General features: G+C 52.2%; 1 protein-coding gene across 6 annotated transcripts in view; it reads left to right on the top strand.

Annotated features, from left to right (window-relative positions):
• The first annotated feature begins 12,104 nt into the window (after positions 1-12,104).
• PTPRS (protein tyrosine phosphatase receptor type S) overlaps positions 12,105-19,139 on the top strand; it is a 103,031-nt gene continuing 95,996 nt past the window's right edge. For all 6 annotated transcript variants that reach the window (XM_082621822.1, XM_082621821.1, XM_082621820.1 and 3 more), the window contains exon 1: positions 12,105-12,247. The gene's annotated coding sequence lies outside the window, so the exon portion shown is untranslated. The remainder of the gene's footprint in view (positions 12,248-19,139) is intronic.

The raw sequence follows: 19,139 nt of genomic DNA, 5'->3' as shown, positions 1-19,139 counted from the left end.
ACCCAATGCAGCCAAAAATAAATAAGTAAATTTATTTAAAAAAAAAAAGAAGAAGAAGGGTAAGATTTGGAACATGCGAGTAGTAATCAGTGGACCAATCATTGAAAGGAAAAACATTCGTTTGACAAATGTTTATTGAGCATCTGCTGTGTGCCAGACCCTGAGCTGGGCATGGCGGCCACAGGGGCGACGAAGACAGGGGATATTGCCTTCTTTTTTACAAATGAGGAAACAGAGGTTCCAAGGGATAACATGACTTGCCCAAGGCCGCAGAACTGCCAAGTGGCAGGTGTGTCTGACTCCAAAGCCTGGAATTCATTGATTCTCCAATTCTGCTCCTTAGACTGAAAGCTGAGGGCTGCCTGGAGGCGGAGGAGAGGAAGTGGTGGAGGGAAGGGCAGAGGAGAAGGAGGAGGGCGAAGACAGGCACATTTCCTGAGCAGCCTCCAGAGAGCAGGACCCGGGCCAAAGGAGGGAGGTTAAAGGGAGAGGTCGGAGACCAGATGGATTAAAGGAAAAACTAACTCTTGGCACAGTCCAAAACCAAGGCAGCCCTCTCATACAGGGAGTGGGGGTCCCATCGCTGGAAGAATTCAAGACTGGCCTGCGTCAGGGAGGGGTTTCTGCTCTGGGAAATCCACTGACCTTCCAGGCCCCTCAAGAGCCAGCAGTGCAAGGGCAGAGGGGACCACTAACCCGAGACCACAGGGCAGCATTGGCTCAGCTTGACTCACTGAAGCCTGGGCTGTCCTCAGCCTCTCTATGCCTCACCTGTAAAGTGGGAGCAGTATCAGCACAGACCTCCCAGGGCTGTGAAGGGTCACCAGAAAGCGCTGGGAACAGAGTCTGGAACAGAGAGTGTGCTCGGGAAATGTCATTTCTGGTGATGCCTCCAGCCCCGGTCACTGGTTGGCTGTGGTTGTCACTGGGGCCTCGGCAGGGTGTGGCACACACTGGGAGTGGCTGAGAGTGGGCAATGGGCCTCTAGGTTTGATGTCATTGGTGTCTCCGGCTCAGCATTCTGGGGACTCCTGCTCAAGTGCTCAGGGTAGAACGGGCACCTGGTTACTGAGGCTTGGGGGCACAGGCTGCCCTGCCTGGGGGGCGGGGGCTCCCACATCTCAACCTCGTTACACAACACCTGTGGCACAGCTGCAGGAGCCAGAGGACTCAGGCGGCTGGCTGTGGGCACCACCCCTTATCAGGGTTTAGAATATAAATGTGTCCCCATTCAGTCCCTTCAGGTTGCCCAGGCCCCAGAAAGACTGAAAGGGAAGTGTGGTCAAGGGTCACTCTGTCTCCCAAGTCTGTCCCCCATCTGGCCACTTCTCCCCCTAAGCTGCCTGCACCCTGGTCTGACACCCGTCATCAGCCACCTGAACCAGCATAGGCACCTTCCCCTGGTCTCCCAGCTACCTTCCTCCCTCGCCCTCCACAGTCTGTTCTCCCTGCAACAGCCAGAGGGCGCCTGTGAGCACCTGAGTCAGGTCCTGCCTCTTCTCTGCTCACAGCCCCGGAGGGCTCCCACCTCCCTGGAGGTAAAAGCTCAAGTCCTCCAGGTGGCCCACAAGGCCCTGCATGACCTGCACCATCCCCTCCCTGCTCTCCCCTCCTCCCTCTCCCCACCCCCTCACTCTGCTCCAGACACACAGGCTCCTTGCTGTTCCTCCAACATGCCAGGCACGGTCCTACCCCAGGGCCTTTGCACTGACTGTTCCCTTTACCTGGGATGATCTTCATCCAATGCCTTCAGACCTTCGTTCATCACAGCATAGCCTTCCCTTACCACCCGATTTAAAATTGCACCCCCAACTCTTCCCCACTCCTACTTCCTCTTCCTCCCTAGCACTTCCCACCTTGCATTTATTTATCTGGTTTTATGTCCATCTCTTCCTCTAAAAAGTCAGCCAGGGATTGCTGCCTATTTTGTTCCTTGCTGTGTTCCCACTCCCTGGCACACAGTAGGTGCCCAATAGGTATCTGTCAGATGCATGAATGAATTAAGAAATGAGCTGAGTCAAACCTGGTGTCCTATACCCAGCCCTGTTTGTCCCAAGCTATATGAATGCCAGTACATCCCTTCTCTCTCTGAGCCTCAATTTGCTCTGCTGTGAAATGGGCAGAAATCATCAGTCTTACTCCATGGGGATGATTCCAGCTGCTTGGTGACAAGGGAAGCTCTCAGCCCACAGCCCAGCACATAGTAGGTGCTCATCAGATGGATTCTGTTATCCTGTGTCAGCAACCCTCCCCTTTCCCTCAGCAGGAGGGCTGCTCCCAGCTCAGAAACATCCCGATATTTTAGTTTCTTTCAGTTCAGAAAAGTCACGACAATACTGGGGGACAAGGGCAGTGACCATAGCCTGGGGGACCCATGTGCAGTGTCTGAAATGCTGCAGCTGCCTTGAGTCTCATGGGCACAGGAAAAGCACCCCCCTCCAGGGCCCCAGAGTGCCAGGCACCAGGAGAGGCGCTCCATGGGTAACTGGGACGCCAGGCAAGTGGATTTATTTAGCACTTCCTGTTTTATCCTGCGCCACATCTCTGCTGCCAGGACGATCCCACTTGTGGTCGGGTGGGAGCCAGAGAGGGTGGCAGCGAGAGGGCTAAGCTCCAGCCCTGCTGGGACATCCATGTCTGCTGTGTGTCCTGCCCACTGTGTGTTCTGGCTAAGCTACGTTCCTTCTCCGAGGCCTGGTTGCCTTTAGAGGTGTGAAAAATGAACACTCTGACATCTATTAAATGCCTACTATGCATGTGATTAAATTCACACAGTGGTTAACCCAGGCTGGGTTGAATTGTTGCGCCGCTTAAACTTTTGGAAGAACGTACCATATGCCCAAACTGCAGATAGGTAAACTGAGGACAGCTCCTGGGGGGAACCCCCCTCTGGATGCCTGCACCTCTCTGATTGGTTCATTACAGGGAAAAGGAATGTCACTCTAACTAAGCACCCCCCCAGTAGTTAGGGTGATCTGTGCCTCACTCCTGCCCACATCCCCCACTCAGACCCTTCTAGCTCTGCCCAGAAGAAACCCTGTCCCTTTCATCCACTTCTCCTGGTGCTACAGGACTACCCTCCTGCCCCCACCCCAAGCCCCTGCATCATGCTGCAGTCTGTTCCCAAAATGCATCTGGGCACGGTATGCAAATGAAGTGAGTTAACCCTTTTCACACACAGGGACGGTCCCACACACTGCACAAGTATTCAGCAAGCCCCAGGGTGTCGTTGGCTCTGTAAGAGGGATTGATGAGCCCCCAGCCCATCCTGGGCCCCCAGTCCAGCTTTCAGAGTGATTTGGGGGCTGGAAGAGTAAGAAGGGCCTCCTGCAGGTGGTGGGCTGGAGTTGGCAAAACTGTGGGGTGGCAGAAAGTGGCAGAGAGAGCAAGCTAGGAAGTGGGAAGGGTCTGGGAAACGTCTGGAGGGAGGACCGTCGGGGAATGAAAGAGTATAACTTCTGCGGTCAGGCTAAACTTTGTTCCACACTTGTCCCTGAGCTGGTAATGTCACCTCCTGGAGCCTCAGTTTCCTCATCTGTAAAATGGGTCTCATGGAGGCCCATACTGCTCGGGCATCACCAAGCTTCATCAAGATAATTCAATGTGCCCTGGACTTTAATCCTCCTCAAACATGGAGGAGGTGCTTGACCATTGGTTACTTCATATTTTCTTTACGTCCACTTGTTTACTTCTAGGTAACCAAACTTCTTTTTAAAAAGGGAACATTAGGCCACACTTCTCTAGAGCTGGATGCAAATGAAATGAATACACAAAAGCAAGTAAAAGTAACCAATCCAATGAATAAGTAAGGCCAAAGTTTACAAGGAAAAACGATGAAGGCCCAGCCTTGAAATTATTCGAGGGCAATGATCCGATCTGAGCTGTGACCACCATTCTCGGGCACAGACTCCCAGCAAGACCAACTCTCTCCTTCCTGGAGAAAGTGTTGAGAGAATGTGAGCAGGCAGGCGTTCATGACTCAGCTAGCACCACCCAAGACTTTCTCCTGGAAAAGAAAATAGAGAAGTGAATAGCTTTGGCCAGCGTGATTCTGTGGTGTTTCATGCTCTGTGTATGTAGAACTTAAAATCACCTTAGGTCCACCCAGATGTTCAGGTGCTATGCTTGGGGACCCAAGGTGTTGGTGGTAGGAGGACCCTGGCTTGGTGAGGTTGAAGCAGGGGCTCTGGATGGTGAGACTAGGTGTGTCCCTTGGGCCCTGGATATAAGACCCAGCCCCCACCTGGTGGAAAATCCAGGCCGCTGTCCCTTAAAATGGGTGAGTCCAGAGACCACATCTACACCAGGTAGGTGGTAACGGAGGCCGGTTTTGAAGATTGTCATTGAGTTCCCAGGAAGATAGTGCAATAAAGTCCCTTGATCTCTCCATGTTCCAGGCAGGCCCTAGAGCTGACCTGAGGAATGGCACCTCCAGCCTCCCTGAAAGCCTGGATCTTCTTGCCATCAGCAAAGGGTGCTCCTGATGTACGGGCCAGGGTCTGGTGTCTCTAGTAGTATGTCTTGGGGATGCTAAGCCCCTTAATTACCCAGCAGCAGCTGAAGTCCTAGACGGATTTCAGCTGAGTCACCTTCTGGGGGAGGTTGTTCTGGATTGAATCATGTCCCCCCCCAAACAAGTTATGTTGGAGTCCTAACCATCAGGACTTCAAAAAGGGACCTTATTTGGAAATAGGGTATTTACAGAGGTAATCAAGTTAAAATGTGGTCATCAACGTGGGTCCTAATCCAAAATGACTGGTGTCCTTAAAAAAAGGGGAAATTTGGACACAGAGACAGACATGCACAGAGGGAAGATGATCTGAAGAGATACGGGGGAAGATGGCCGTCTATAAGCCAAGGAGAGAGGCCTGAAACAGAGGCTTCCCCTCACAGCCCTGCCAACACCTTGATTTGGGACTTCCAACTTCCAGAATTGTGAGACAATAGAATTCCATCATTTAAACAACCCAGCTTGTGGTGCTTTGTTACCACAGCCCTAGGAAACTAATACAGGTTCAAAATGCCAGGGGAGCAGAAGGGTCCAGACATAGAGGCCTGGGCTCCAACCCACATAGGTTCCCTATTCTTCATGCTCCAAAAATTTAGGGCTGCCTCACTTTCTTCTCTCACTAACCGTCTGTAAGAGCTTAAATGCAGAATGGCTGGGTTTGGAGCGTTAGGGAAAGCAGCTTGCGTGGATGGGTGAGAGTCAAAATGTTTAGCATAGTGTTGTCTGTAGGCCCTCCAAATAGGAAGCAACACCCATGCCCAGCCCAGTCATGGGGAGCAGACAGAACATGCACACCACACCTCAGCCTCCCAATATGCTCCTTGAGAAGCGTTTATCTTGAAATGATTATAGATTCACAGGGAGTTGCAAAGATAGTACAGATTGGTCCATGTACCCTTCACCCAGCGTCCCCCAGTGGTCACATCTTCCGTAATCATAGAACATTGTCAAAATCAGGAAACTGACATTCTACTGACATCTTCCAGACTTTTCAGGTTTATATGCACTTGTGTGTGTGTGTGTGTGTGTGTGTGTGATGTGTGTGTAGTCCTTACCATTTTATCGCATGTTCAGATTTGTGTAACCACAACCACAATGAAGATTCAGAACTATTCTGTCACCACAAAGAGAAAGATGCCATTTTCAAAGAAATGTTTGAATGACCCATCCATCCCATCTTTTGTTTATTTTGGATGATGGTGGTGAACTGGGTTTATAGATATGCAAATGTATGCATTTGTTCATATTAAAATAAGGAAGGATAGGCTGAAAACGTAGGTGGAAGGTGGAACATGATAATCAAAGCTCTCCACTTGCATTTATCATGAACAAATTATTCTGGAGATCCTTCCTCATGGGTCCATGCTACCAATCCTTTTTCATAGCTGTATACTAGTCCCCAGTGGGGTTGTACCTGGTAATTCAAGCTTGTTCCCTTCTCTTGGATTCAAGTATTTCTTTACACTTGCCAAAATAATTTCCTGTGACATGGCTCATTTGACCCTCACAGAAAGCCTGAGTGGGGTAGGTCTAATTATACCTGATTTCAGGACAAAGAAACTGAGCGTAACAGAGACACACATGGTTTGCTCAGAGTCATGTAACACAGAGGTGGCATAACCAAGTGTTTTTGTTTGTGTGTGTGTTTTAATGTCTTTTTAAAAATTGAAGTATAGTTAATTTACAATGTGTTAGTTTCAAGTGTACAGCAAAGTGATTCAGTTATACGTGTATGTATATAGTCTTTCCCAGATTCTTTTCCATTATAGGCTATTAAAATTTATTGAGTATAGTTCCCAGTGTTATACAGTAGGTCCTCGTTGCTTACCTATTTTATATATAGTAGTGTGTATATGTTAATCCCAAACTCCTAATTTATCTCTTCCCCCCACCCCCACTATCCACTTTGGTAACCATAAGTTTGCTCTCCATCTGTGAGTTTGTTTCTGTTTTGTAAGTAAGTTCATTTGTGTCATATTTTAGATTCCACTTATAAGTGATATCATATGGTTTTTGTCTTTGACATACTTCACTTAATTTGATAATCTCTAGGTCCATCCATGTTGCTGCAAATGACATCATTTCATTCTTTTTTGTGGCTGAGTAATATTCCATTGTATATATGTACCACATCTTCTTTATCCATTCCTCTGTCGATGGATATTTAGGTTGCTTCCATATCTTGGCTATTGTAAATAGTGCTGCAATGAACATTGGGGTGCATGTATCTTTTTGAATTATGGTTTTCTCCAGATATATGCCCAGGAGTGGGATTGATAGATCATATGGTAGTTCTACTTTTATTACAGTTTTTTTTAAGGAACTTCCATGCTGTTCTCCATAATGGTTGTACCAATTTACATTCGCACCAACAGTGTAAGAGGGTTCCCTTTTCTCCACACCCTCTCCAGCATTTATTGTTTGTAGATTTTTTGATGATGGCCATTCTGACCAGTGTGAGATGATACCTCATTGTAGTTTTGACCTACATTTTTCTAATAATTAGTGATGTTGAGCATCTTTGCATGTGACTTTTGGCCATCTGTATGTCTTCTTTGGAGAAATGTCTATTTAGATCTTCCACCCATTTTTTGGACTGGGTTGTTTGTTTCTTTGATATTGAGCTGCATGAGCTGTTTGTATGTTTTGGAGATTAATCTCTTGTCAGTTGCTTCATTTGCAAATATTTTCTCCCATTCTGTATGTTGTCTTTTTGTTTTGTTTATGGTTTCCTTTGCTGTGCAAAAGCTTTTAAGTTTAACCAAGAGTTTCTTAAATGACAGCTTTATTGAGATATAATTCACACTCCATACAATTCATCCACTTGAGTTATATAATTCAATAGTTTTTAGTATATTCACAAACCACCATCATCATCACCAATCCTTTACAATCTAATTTTAAAATATTTTTATCATCCCCAAAGAATCCATCGTCCAGTCTAAAATCATGAAGATTTATGCCTATGTTTTTACCCAAGAGTTTTACAGTTTTAGCTCTTACATTTAGGTCTAAGATCCATTTTGAGTTAATTTTTACATATGGTGTGAGGTAGGGGTCCAAATTCATTCTTTTGCATGTGGATACAATTTTCCCAGTGCCACCTGTTGAAAAGACCATTCTTTCCCCCACTGAGTGGACAACCTTGTGAAAATCAATGAACCATAGATGAGAGGGCTTATTCTGGACTTTCAGTTCTATTCCATTGACCATCTATCCTTATGCCAGGACCCCACTGTCTTGATGACTGTAGCTTTGCAATCATTTTGAAATTGGGAAGTGTGAGCCCCTCAACTTTGTTCTTTTTCAAGATTGTTTTGGCTATTCTGGGTCCCTTTAATTCCCATATGAATTTTAGAATCAGCTTGTCAATTTCTGCAGAGAAGCCAACTGGGATTTTTATAAGGGTTGGGTTGAACCTGTAGTTCAACTTGGGGATATATTGCTATCTTAACAATATTAAGTCTTCCAATCCATGAACATGGGATGTCTTTCCATTTATTTAGGTCTTCTTTAATTTGTTTCAGCAACGTCTTGTTGTTTTCATAGTATAAAATTTTGCATTTCTCAGTAAAGGTATCACTAAGTATTTTATTCTTTTTGATCAGTTGCAAATGGAATTGGTTTCTTAATTTCATTTTGCTTGTTTATTGCCAATGCTTAGGAAATACAGTGGATTTTTGTGTATTGATCTTGTGACCTGCAGCCTCGCTGAACTTGTTTACTAGTTTTAATAGTTTTTTTTTTAGTGGATTCCTTAGGATTTTCTATCTACCAAATGATGTCATGCAAATAGAGATAGTTTTACTTCTACATTTCTAGTCTGGATGCCTTTTATTTCATTTTCTTGCCTAATTGCCTGGCTATAACCTCGAGTACAGTGTTAAATAGGATTGGTGAGAGCTGACATCCTTGTCTTGCCCTTGATCTTAGGGGGACATCATCCAGTCTTTCATCATTAAGTATGATGTTAGCTGTAGATGTTCTTTATCAGGTCAAGGAAATACCCTCTATGCCTAGTTTGCTGAGTATTTTATCATGAAGGGATGTTGAATTCTGTTAAGTGCTACCACCAGGATTTGAAACCATGTCTTTCTGACTCCAGAGCCCTAATGCTTACCTGATAAACTAAATCAGGGGCCCCACAAAGGGACCCCACATTGAACCCTGTAAAGAGCAGCCAGTCAGCAAATGGGGTGTTTCCATCTGCCCCTTTTCTCTTTGGCATTTGAAGTGAACTTGGGAAGAGACAGAGAGAGAAATGTTTAACTTGAAGGAAGGCACAAAGACAGTGGACTCTCTGGCATAGGGCAGAGTTGTAGGGGAGATATTTTGGAAATGGCTTGCAAGAATTTAAGGCTGGGGGCTTCCCTGGTGGCACAGTGGTTGAGAGTCCGCCTGCCGATGCAGGGGACACGGGTTCGTGACCCGGTCCAGGAAGATCCCACATGCCGCGGAGAGGCTGGGCCCGTGAGCCATGGCCACTGAGCCTGCGCATCTGGAGCCTGTGCTCCGCAACGAGAGAGGCCACAACAGTGAGAGGCCCGCATACCACACACAAAAAAAAGGAATTTAAGGCTGGGTTCCGTGAACTTGGCATGAGGAGTCCTGTGTACATACCATGATGGGCTGTTGATGGTTTCTCTGGAGTTGTCTCAATAAAAACACAATGAACCTAATTACCAGGTTCTGGGAGATACTGGGGTGGAGGTTGGGCTGTCAGGGAAGGAGGAGTGTGGTGGAAGGGTGAAGAAAACCCACCACTCCCCTGCAAAAGGTGGAGATGTTCATTAACTGAACGTTTCACCCAACAAGCAATGAGTCACATCCACAGCTTGCTAGTCCCTGTGGTTGGCAGACACAAAAGAGACCCAGAACCTACTATGCCCCACCTCCCAATTCTAGTATTTTCCACCTTGTAGAATTTTGAGGCTTAAGCTGTGCCCCCAGGGAGAACATTCTCTCCTCTTTCCTTTACAAGCTTCAGCTTGCAGGAGGTCTTGGTTTGGTGTTACAGGATCTTTAATGCCCTTCTGACACTTGTCAACCCTCTGGGGCTGGCCAGAGGCTGCAACAATATCAGACTAGGATGTTCTGTTCTCCTTGTATTGATTTTTATGATCACCTGGCTAGTCATCCTGGTTTTTCCATTGACAGTGGTCACATTTATCAACGCTTCTAGACTCTAGATGGTGTAACTCATTTCACCCTCCTAACAACCTTAGGAGATAGAGACTATTACTATCCTACATTGGCAGATGGGCAAACAGGCACAGATAAAGTGGGGAGAGAGACAGAAAACAAGCAAACTGCCCCAGAGAGTAATCAGTTCCAAATTGTAATAAATAATCTGGTACTGAGATGAAGATAAACTTTGGCAAGATGGTCAGGGAGGGTCTTTCAGAGATTTGAAGGATGAGGAGGGTCCAGTCTTGGGAAGAGCAGGAGGAACAGCATCCTAGGCAGAGGGAACAGCCAGTGCAAAGGTCCTGAAGCTGGACTGTGCCTGATGTTTGCAAGGAACAGTGAGGAGGCTGGCATGGGTGGAATGGAGTGAGCAAGGGGTGCAGATGGAGGAGGTGAGGGCAGGGAGGTGATAGGGGCAGGCAGTGGGGGACCTTGTGGGCTGCGAGGAGGACTTGGGTTTTTACCCCAAGTGAGATATTGTCTATTTCCTCCACTGGACTCAACTCCTGGAGGGCAGGAATGTTTTAGCCTTTCTGTTTATTTCTGTGCCCCAGCCCTAAAAACAGCCTGGCACACAGATTGATGGCCTGAATGGGCTGGTTTCCTGCACCATATTTTACAACTGTTTTCCTTTGCCGCTCACAAGAACTCTCAGAGGTAGATGTGGTTGTACCCTTTTTGCAGATGGTAACAGTGAGCCTCTGAGTGACTTGTTTAAAGTCCCTCTCCTAATAGGTGGCAGGGCTGAGTGTGGCTCATGCCATGTCCAGCCCCTCCAGAGCCAGCAGTCTCATTTCACTCTACCTCCATCGAGTATGCAAGGCTTGAGCACCTACTGTGTACCTCAGATCAACTAAGCGTTTGTGCACAGACCATCCCATTTGATTCTTCAAGATGAGGCTGTTTCCCAATTGCTTGGATGAGAAAACCAAGGTTAGACTGTCAATGGCTAGGTCAGGGTCACACTGCTAGGAAGGAGGACAAAATAGGTTCTGCAAACCTGCACTGGCCGCTGGGAAACTCCAAGCTTAATTTAGGTTCCTTGTTGAATTATTCATTCTCTTCCTCTCTTTTCTCCTATTTATGACTTCCGCCTTCTCATTTTGTTCCCTGAGTTAATGCCTTTTGTTTATATCTGCATCTTTGGACAGGAATGAATGAATCAATGGTTTTGGAGGAAAAAACCCCAAATTCTAAACTTGAGTCCTTTTGTGAGGATGAGGCCCTCTCCAAACACATACCTTGGAGAAATAAAACGCCTCCAACAGGTTCAGAATACAATAATTTTATGTGCAATCTTGTTTGGTGTCTTTGAGCCCTCCCACCCTCCGTGGTAATCTTTCCATTTTTCTCTTCTTTTTTTTCCTCTTCTCATTATCCCATTTTGAAGCACCAACTACAGGCCAGGCAGGCACAGTATCACACTTCATCCTTATACTCTCTTGTGAGCAGCGGCCACCTTGCCCCATTTCACAGATGGGAAACTGAGACCCAGAGAAGCAAACCCATTTTGCAGGTGGGAAAGCTGAGGCAGGGCCCCACACGGCAAGTTAGTGTTTGAGCTGGGGTTCCTACTGTGGTTTGTCCTGCCTCAAGGGCAGCAGCTGATGGTAATTAGAAGAGATGTTTGTAAAGTGGTTACTCTGCAGGCAATGTTCCCTCACTCATTCCCTCATTCATGCAGCCAAGACACAGGGATCTCCAGGCCCCATGGAGATCCACACCCTAGCATGACCAGACTTAAATCAGGACAATGGCACAGAGAATGGAGCGTGGGGTGGCTGATCGTCATGGTCAAGGAAGGCTCCTCCCAGGAGCTGCAGGTTAAGCAGAGACAGGAAAAAAGAGAAGGGAAAGATCTTGGGGGAAGACTATTCCAGGTGAAGAAACAGCAGGGGCAAGGGCCCTGAGTCAGCAGTGAACAGATTGAAAGAACTGTAAGAAGCTGGCTTGGCTTAGGTATGGACACCTGGAGGCAGAGTGATGGGTGCGAACGCAGAGAAGTGGGCCCCCCAGAGGGGGCTGGATTTTACACGGAGGGCACTGGGGAGCCATGGCAGAGTTTAGAGCAGCACATGGCAAACACCATGGCCTTTGGGCCAAGCTCCCTGGGGCTAGCGGGCGGACCCGCGGACAGACGGGTAACCCGGGCTGACGCCGCCTCCCACGTGTAGCGCGAAGCCCCACGCCCCCACGTGCTCCCACAGCCCTTTAAACGCCCCGGGCCAGGTGACCTCGCCGAGCCGCCTCATTGGCCGAGGGGCGTGGCGACTGCGCGGCTGCGCAGTGACACACCCGGGCCGGCCCCGCCCCCAGCCGGCGGCGGCGGCGGCGCTAGCGGAAGGGATGACGTCACCGGCTGGGGGGGCGCGCGAGCCGGCGCGAGGGGAGCGCGAGCCGCAGTGAGTGTCCTCGCGCCGCCCGCCCGGCAGCCCGGCCGGCGCGCGCACGCCGCGAGCCGCTGGCGCTCGGGCTCCGCTCGAATCCCATGCAACAGCCAGGATGTGAAGCGGGGCAGAGCCGGGGGAGCCCAGCCCAGCCAGCCTCCAGGTAAAGGGGGAAAAAAAGATCATGAATTCGATTTAAAAAAATGCGGGCGCTCCAATGGGGTTCTCGGAGGCAGCGGAGTGGGCAAAGCGCCGGCTTTGTGCCGGGGAAGCCTGCCCGGCCATTGTGCTTGGAGGATGCTCCGCTGCAGCCGGCTGCACGCCCAGCCGCTGAGCCCGGCAAGCTGCGTCCGAACAATGCCCCTGAGGGGCTGGGCCGGGGCAGACAGGGGCAGCGGGGAGGGCTCGGCGGGCGGGGTGGGGGGCTTCGCCGCGGCGGGGGAGGGGGCTGGGCTGGACTCGCCCGGAGCGCGGCGTTGGAAGCTGCCCAGCGCCGCCGGCTGCACCACCCCGGGCTGCGGGCGGGGCAAAGGCGCGGAGGGAGGACGCGCGTGTGTGGGGAGGGGGTGCTGGCTCCAGCGGCGCCCGGCCAGGCTCCACGGCCGGGTCCCGGAGGCAGGGGGTGCTGTGCTGGGGGTGGGGGCCGCGCGGGCGCCCCGGAGTGGAGACCAGCCCGGGACAGTCGGCTCCAGGTGGGAGCGAGGGGAGCACCGACTGGCCGGTGCGCCCAGGGCCGCTGCTGTGCCCGCCGCCTTCGCTCTCCAATCCCCCTCCCCTAGAGGACCCCCCTACTCAATGCTGTCTCCCCCTAGCGCCCTCCCGGCCTCATGTATCCTTTGGTGGGGAGCCTTCCGCTACCTTAGCCTTGCCCCACCCTATTGTGGCCCCAGCTCCCCCTCCCAGCTCCCCCAGGTGGGGCAAGGCAGCCCCCGGCCCCAGGGACTCTGGCGGACGGGCGGGCGCGCGCGCCCGGCCCCCGACCTCCCTTCGGAGCTGGGGGCCCCGTGGGGATCCCGGGAGAGGGGAAGCCGCCCCTGGAGCTGCCAGCCTCGCGGGTTCTGCACGCCCCGGGAGCCCCCTTGGGGGCTTGGGGGGAGGGGCGGTGACGTCATCCCGGGGGGCGGAGCCGTCTGAACCAGGTTGAAGGGGGTGCGGGTGGGGGGCGCCGTGCCCGGAGGGAAGCCCCCCGAGTTCGAGCGCCCATACTCTGAGCGCAAGGGTTTTGTCCGGGTTGCGGCCAAGTTCACTGCTCCTTACGGCAATCACTCCCAAATTTAGAATTCCACCCTCCCCCCCTCAGCATACACACAAATCCTGGACACTTACCCCCACGAAACTCCCCCTAAATCAGAGAACTCTCCTTTGGCTGCTTTCTCTCCAAAAATCTCAAATCAGAGAATCCACCCCAAAGTGGAATCTTTTTTTCAGCCACACCCCCCCAAATCCCTCTTTAGTGATTCTTCCCCGATTTCAAATCCTCCTCTAGTAGCCCCCTAAATAAGCAGCTTTTGAGTGTCCTTTCCTCTGCAACCCTTCCTCAAATTTAGCCACCCGCTAGGGTCCTCATCCCCCAAATTAACAAACCTCCCCAGCGCCTTCATCTGGGGGGTGCCTCCCCTCCCCCTCTCGGGCTCAGCTGGGATTCCCCTGTCCCCCCATCTCCATCTGGGGGAGTCTTCATTCTGAGTGTGGGGCCCTTCTGCCTCTAGCCAAACCCCTGAAAAACCAGCCTGGCCCCCAGCTCGCGAAGAGGTGGGTGGGTGTCTGAGGTGTCCAGACCGGGTATTAGGACTCTGAGAAGCGGGGACAAAAGCCGGAGGGTCCCCGAGGGTCCCGAGGACAGGGACCCACCTGCTCTGGGCTCCCATTGGTCTCCCCGCGCCCCCCCCTCCCCAGGACTTTGGCTGCCGGGGTTCTGTTCTTCCCTTGATGTTCCCCATTGTTGCTGTTGCTGGGGTGCAGGGGGCAAGGGTTCCTTTTGTTTGGGGTGCCCTGCTTCCCCCTCTGAGCCACCTTGCGCCAGTGAGAAGAGAGAGCCAGCCCGCGCCTCGACTCCTGTGATACCAGCCGCCGCTGCTGGAGCTTTTATTAATCGCTGAGGGACTCTGTCGATTCTACCATTTGCATAGCTCCCCTCCCCCTCCCAGGGTCCCCTTCCTTTGTGCCCCCTCCCCCTGCCAATCTCGCCTACCTTCTGTCCCTCAGCTCTCTTCTTCCTCTGCCAGCTGATACTTTGGCTGCGGAAGGCAGGCAGCTGGGGCTGGGGGGCGGCTGCTTCCCACCCCCCAATCCTAGAGCCCACCAACTTGGGCCTGGGTCTCTGGCTGGCTCCCCTTACCCGCCCTCGACAATGCCCTCCGAGAGGCATCTCTTGATGCCTGCTGTTGTGTCTCCATTCTTCCCCCTCCAGAAAGCTTCGTCTTGCCCTGTGCCCGGGCCTGGGGGGGCACCTTCACCATGACGGTGCACTTCTGCCTGGGGCCCCGGCCCCCCCCAGCCCCCTGGGGGCAGCCACCCGCCATACTTGATTGCCCTGAGAGTTTGGTATAATTGGGCACAGGCAAACAAAACGTCGTGGGAGACCCGGCCTGCCTGGTGAGCTCATACGCTTTTCTATTCCTGCCACCTAGCCGATGACATCGGCCCCCCAGGGGGGGACGGGGGCTGGTGCTGTCATGTCGGTGGCCATCCTGCGAGGAGAGGCCACGCCTGGCCCACTCCTCACCCTCTGCGGGGACAGGGGGATGGGTCATTCTGGTGTGGCCGGGGTGTGGCGTTGGAGGGCGCTGCTGGGGTGTGGGCTGGGCTCCTTGGGGGAACCCTCCTCCCCCAGGGGCCCTGGCCTTGTGGTGGGCACAGAAAGAGGAGCACTGCCAGCCAGGCGCCTGCCTGCTGCCTGCACAGGAATCATCGCCCACTGACCGTGCTTCTGTTTCTAGCCCCTTGCAGCATTCCAAGCACCTTTCTTTTTTCCCTGCTTCCCAGGGGGATCCCGGGCATCTTCACATATCCGTGGGCCGCATTCAGAGACATGGGGCATTTTTTTCCCAACACTGGGGCTGTGGTTCTGGGCCGAGGTGTCAGGAGCAGGTGGAAGGGGAGAAGCTCCCTGGATGTCAGGGATTTAGTGGTGGCATCTGGGGGGACAATTCTGCAGCCATCACTGTGCGCTCATTTTCTTCTTTGGGCTGCTCAGAGCGTGGGGCTTTGCCTGGTATTCCCTAGACCCGGGACGGATTGGGGAGACAGATCCACTTCCCCTCAGCAAACGGCTTTCCAGGGGTGACTCGATTTCCCCTCCTGCCTTCTGGGTTGGCACTGAACAGCCTGTTGCAGGTTTTGGAGCACAGCGCACCTCCAGCTGCCGCTCCCAGGAGCCAGGCGCTGGGAGACCTGTGGCTTCGCTGATTACTCCACCAAACAATGGTCAGCGAGGTGGCCGGGAAGGGGCAGGCAGGAACGGGCAGGGACTACGTGGCTCTGAGGCGCGGCACCCGGGAGCCCCGGGTTCACCTGCTTCGCGTGACTTTAGTGTAGCCATTGCATATGGGGGGAGTGGGGGGGCATTGAGAGACTTCAGGATGGGGAGGAAAACCCTAAAAATAAAGACGGATATTTATAAACCTGGCAGGTTTGGGGGATAATTGACAAAGCTTAATGTTTGCAGCTGAAAGCTATCCCCGCCCCCCCCCCCCCCCGAGATGGAGCTGCATTAGGTTCCATTTGTAGAGTCATCTGGAGCCTGAGAAAGGTCCTTGGGAAGTGCAGTGGGCTTGGCCAGCACGTTGCGGGCCGTGGCTCCCTTTCTGGGTGTAGAGGGAGGGCTTGTGCTTCTGGAAAGAGGCAGGGGGCCTAGGCAGGGGCGCTGAGATGCCACCCCGCTTTCCTCTGCACCTAGGACAGCCTCCTGGCACACCCTCCGTGGGTGGGTGGCCCGTTTCCCAGAATTTGCAAGGAGGAGGTGCCCCTCTCTGCCCTTGCCCTGTCCTTCCCCGCTACAAAAGATGCCCGGCGGGGGTGTGTGGAGAGACCCCAGCTGCCGGCCAGGCAGGGGGGTTCAGCCTCCAGTGGGGACAGGGGGCAAGATCCAGGTGCCAAGCTGACAAAACCCCGTGTGTGTCCGTGGACAAAAGTCACACCACTGCTCTGGGGAGAATGAGGGCTTTTCAGATGGTTTCAAACATTTTGTCTGACTTCAGCCTGGAACCAGAAAGCTCCTGGCTTATAGCCGGAGAAGATGGGGTGTTGGAAGGGGGTGAAATTCAAGCGCATGTCAGCCTGTCACCAGGAGGACGGACAGCCCGGACGTAGGCAGATCTTTGCTTGAGATGCACAGGAAGTGGTGACACCTGGGTCTGCTGACCCAGCGGTCCAACTTGTTACCCCCTCTGGCCTTCTAGAAGCTCACGGGTTTCGAGTGTGGTTTGTGGGGTTTTTCCCCCTTCTCTCTTTTTTCTCTAAGGAAAGAAAAGGCACACACACACACACACACACACACAGGGAAAAAAAAAAGAACCCCGACGTACCGTTTCTGTCTTGTCTCTGATATTTCAGAAGCGTTGTCGGGGGGCGGGGGGCGGGGTGTTGTGTAGGGGGAGCATGAAAAAAATCAATTGGCTTACACTTCTGCAAAGGCGAAAATTAACGAGCGGGTGGGAGTGACTCACGGACAGGCCCCGACTTTCGTGTTGCTTTATTTTTGTCTCTCTTCTCTCTCCCCTCCTCTGAGGAGCTGCCGGTGCCCCTGCCCCTCCCCCCTGGTCTGGCCAGGCTGGACCTGGGGGTTGGTGCTATTCTGGGCTGGCCGTGGAATCCCTCTCCTGTTCTCAGAATCGAGGCGCCCTCCCAGTCCTGCAGAGGCCAAAAAGATTCCAGACCTGAAAACACACCGAGGTTTCTTTCCCCGGAGATCCCCATACTCATTCCCATGGATTCCACCCTGATCTGAGGCTTCGAGCTTGGGTTTCTGGATCACAGTGACCCCGCTCCCATAAATACCCTTTTTTTGAAGGGGCAGATTTTCTCCAGAACTCCCTGGATGGTCCCTGCGGCTTTTGAGTTTTTTCGGTTTGTTTTTTGAACTCTTTGCTGTTACATCAGTCCCCTGTAGGAAGGCCAGGCGTTTGCTCCTAGGGAAACTGAAAATCCCGATTTTTTTGTTTCCTGGTTCTCTCCTTCCTCTCTCCCTCTCTGTGTGGCATCGCCTCTGCCCTTTAACCTCTCCGTGTGGGAGCCTCCTCACTTACAAAATGAGGTTATGCCTCTGGCTTCGGGGTGGGGGGGCCTGATTTCCAGCACCCACCCTGCTGTGCATACTTGGGCTGGTTGGTTGACCTCTCTGTGCTCCTTCATCTCTAAGATCAGAGCAATCACAGCCTGCTTCATGGCAAGCCTGGACAGGAGATGCTGTAGGTAAAGTGCCTCCCTCAGCTCTTGGACGTGTCATCGGTTGCTGGCTGCATCTGTCTTATGACGCCCGGCCCCCGAATGGTGTCGCAGCCTCAGTGCCAGAGGCCTGGGACCCTCGGATGGAGGCAGGCCAGGTGGAGAGGGGCCGGGAAGATGCTCTATTGTCGTGCTGTCGTGTGGGTAATTGAGTGTTGGTGGAAATTCAGGGATTCTGGGGAAGGGAGGTCGATGCGTCTGTGTGTGTATAATTTAATGCCACTTATAATTAACCCCGTGATCAGCAAATGAGGGGATGTCGGGGGATAATAATGGCTGCTCTGACTTATTTGGAGTTGGTGCCTGTGCCAGGTCCTACGCTGAGTAAGCACCTTAAGAGCATGCTCGGAACCCCATTTTGCAGAAGGGAAACTGAGGCACAGAGAGAGGTCTTCACTGGCCTGAGGTCACACAGTCCACAAGTGACAGAACTGGAAATCTTACCCAGGACTAGTGGCTGCCAGAACCTGAAGTCTTAACCCCTGGGAAGGAGCCAGGGCTCTGCCGCATTGTCAAAGAAGTAGCTTTGATGACGGTTCACCTGCTGGGTGAGAGTCACTGTGGAGACTCCGGGGCTCCCACCTGCCTTCCTCAGAGGGTAAGAGTATGGACGCTGGTCCGAGGTTGCTTGGTTTCAAATCCAGGCTCTGCCGCTCGCTGGCTGTGTGACCTGGGGCAAGTTGCCCAACCTCTCTGTGCTTCCATGGTCACATCTGTAAAATGGAGAGTAATGCTATCCACCTCATAGCTTTGTTGGGAGGATTAAATGAGTTAATGCGTGTAAAGTGATGTGTTGATCCATAGCCAGACCTGCCTGGTGGGGGCTCCCCAGCAGCACCCCCCAACCCTCAGCCCCTCACGGGGTCTAGCATGGGAGAAATGTTAGGATGACTCAGCCACTGCAGACTGGGGCGTTCCCCGTCACTGGCTGCCTAATCAAGGCCGCCCCACTTGTGCAGCAGGACCGGGCCAGGGCCTGGCAGGATCTGAGCCATAGGAAGCCAGGCAAGGCAGGCGGAGAGGGCAGGTGGCTCCCGCACTCCTGAGACCTCAGACAGTGGCCCCCCGACTTCCAGAGCTATGGTGGAGCTGGGTGAGGGCCTGGGGGGAGGTTCGGGACAATTCAGGGCCGTGTGGGCTCAGCTTTGACTCGGGCCCTGCTGAGAGGTGCTCAGGAAAGCAGTCAGTTTATAAGCTTGGTGTGTGAGCCTTCATTCATTCATTTTCCAATTCATTCATTCATTCAATCAATCAGTATTTGTTGAATACCGGCGGCCAGAGAACTCAAGAGCCAGACTCTGGGTTCAAATCCCAGCTCTGCTGCTCACCAGCTGTGGGGCCTCAGACTATTTATGTAGACCAGCTGTGGAGCCTTGGACTAGTTATGTAGCTGCTGTGTGCCTCAGTTTCCTCATCTGTAAAATGGGTGCTTTGGTGTTGCTTTACTCATGAACAAATACATGCCAGGTAGACAGAAAGCGCTTTGTACATTCTTTTCCTTTCTTTTTGTAAATAAAAGCAAATGAAAGTCGAATTCTGGGGATACAGCCGTAAACAAGGCTGGCTCAGTCCTCCATCCCCTGGACCCTGCAGTCTATTGGGAGAGACTG

Source organism: Mesoplodon mirus (assembly GCF_964341445.2).
Source record: "Mesoplodon mirus genome assembly, chromosome: 5".
In the NCBI taxonomy this organism is placed as follows: Eukaryota; Metazoa; Chordata; class Mammalia; order Artiodactyla; family Ziphiidae; genus Mesoplodon; species Mesoplodon mirus.
The sequence above is the reverse complement of the archived record's forward strand: the minus strand, read 5'-3'. Positions and strand labels throughout refer to the sequence as shown.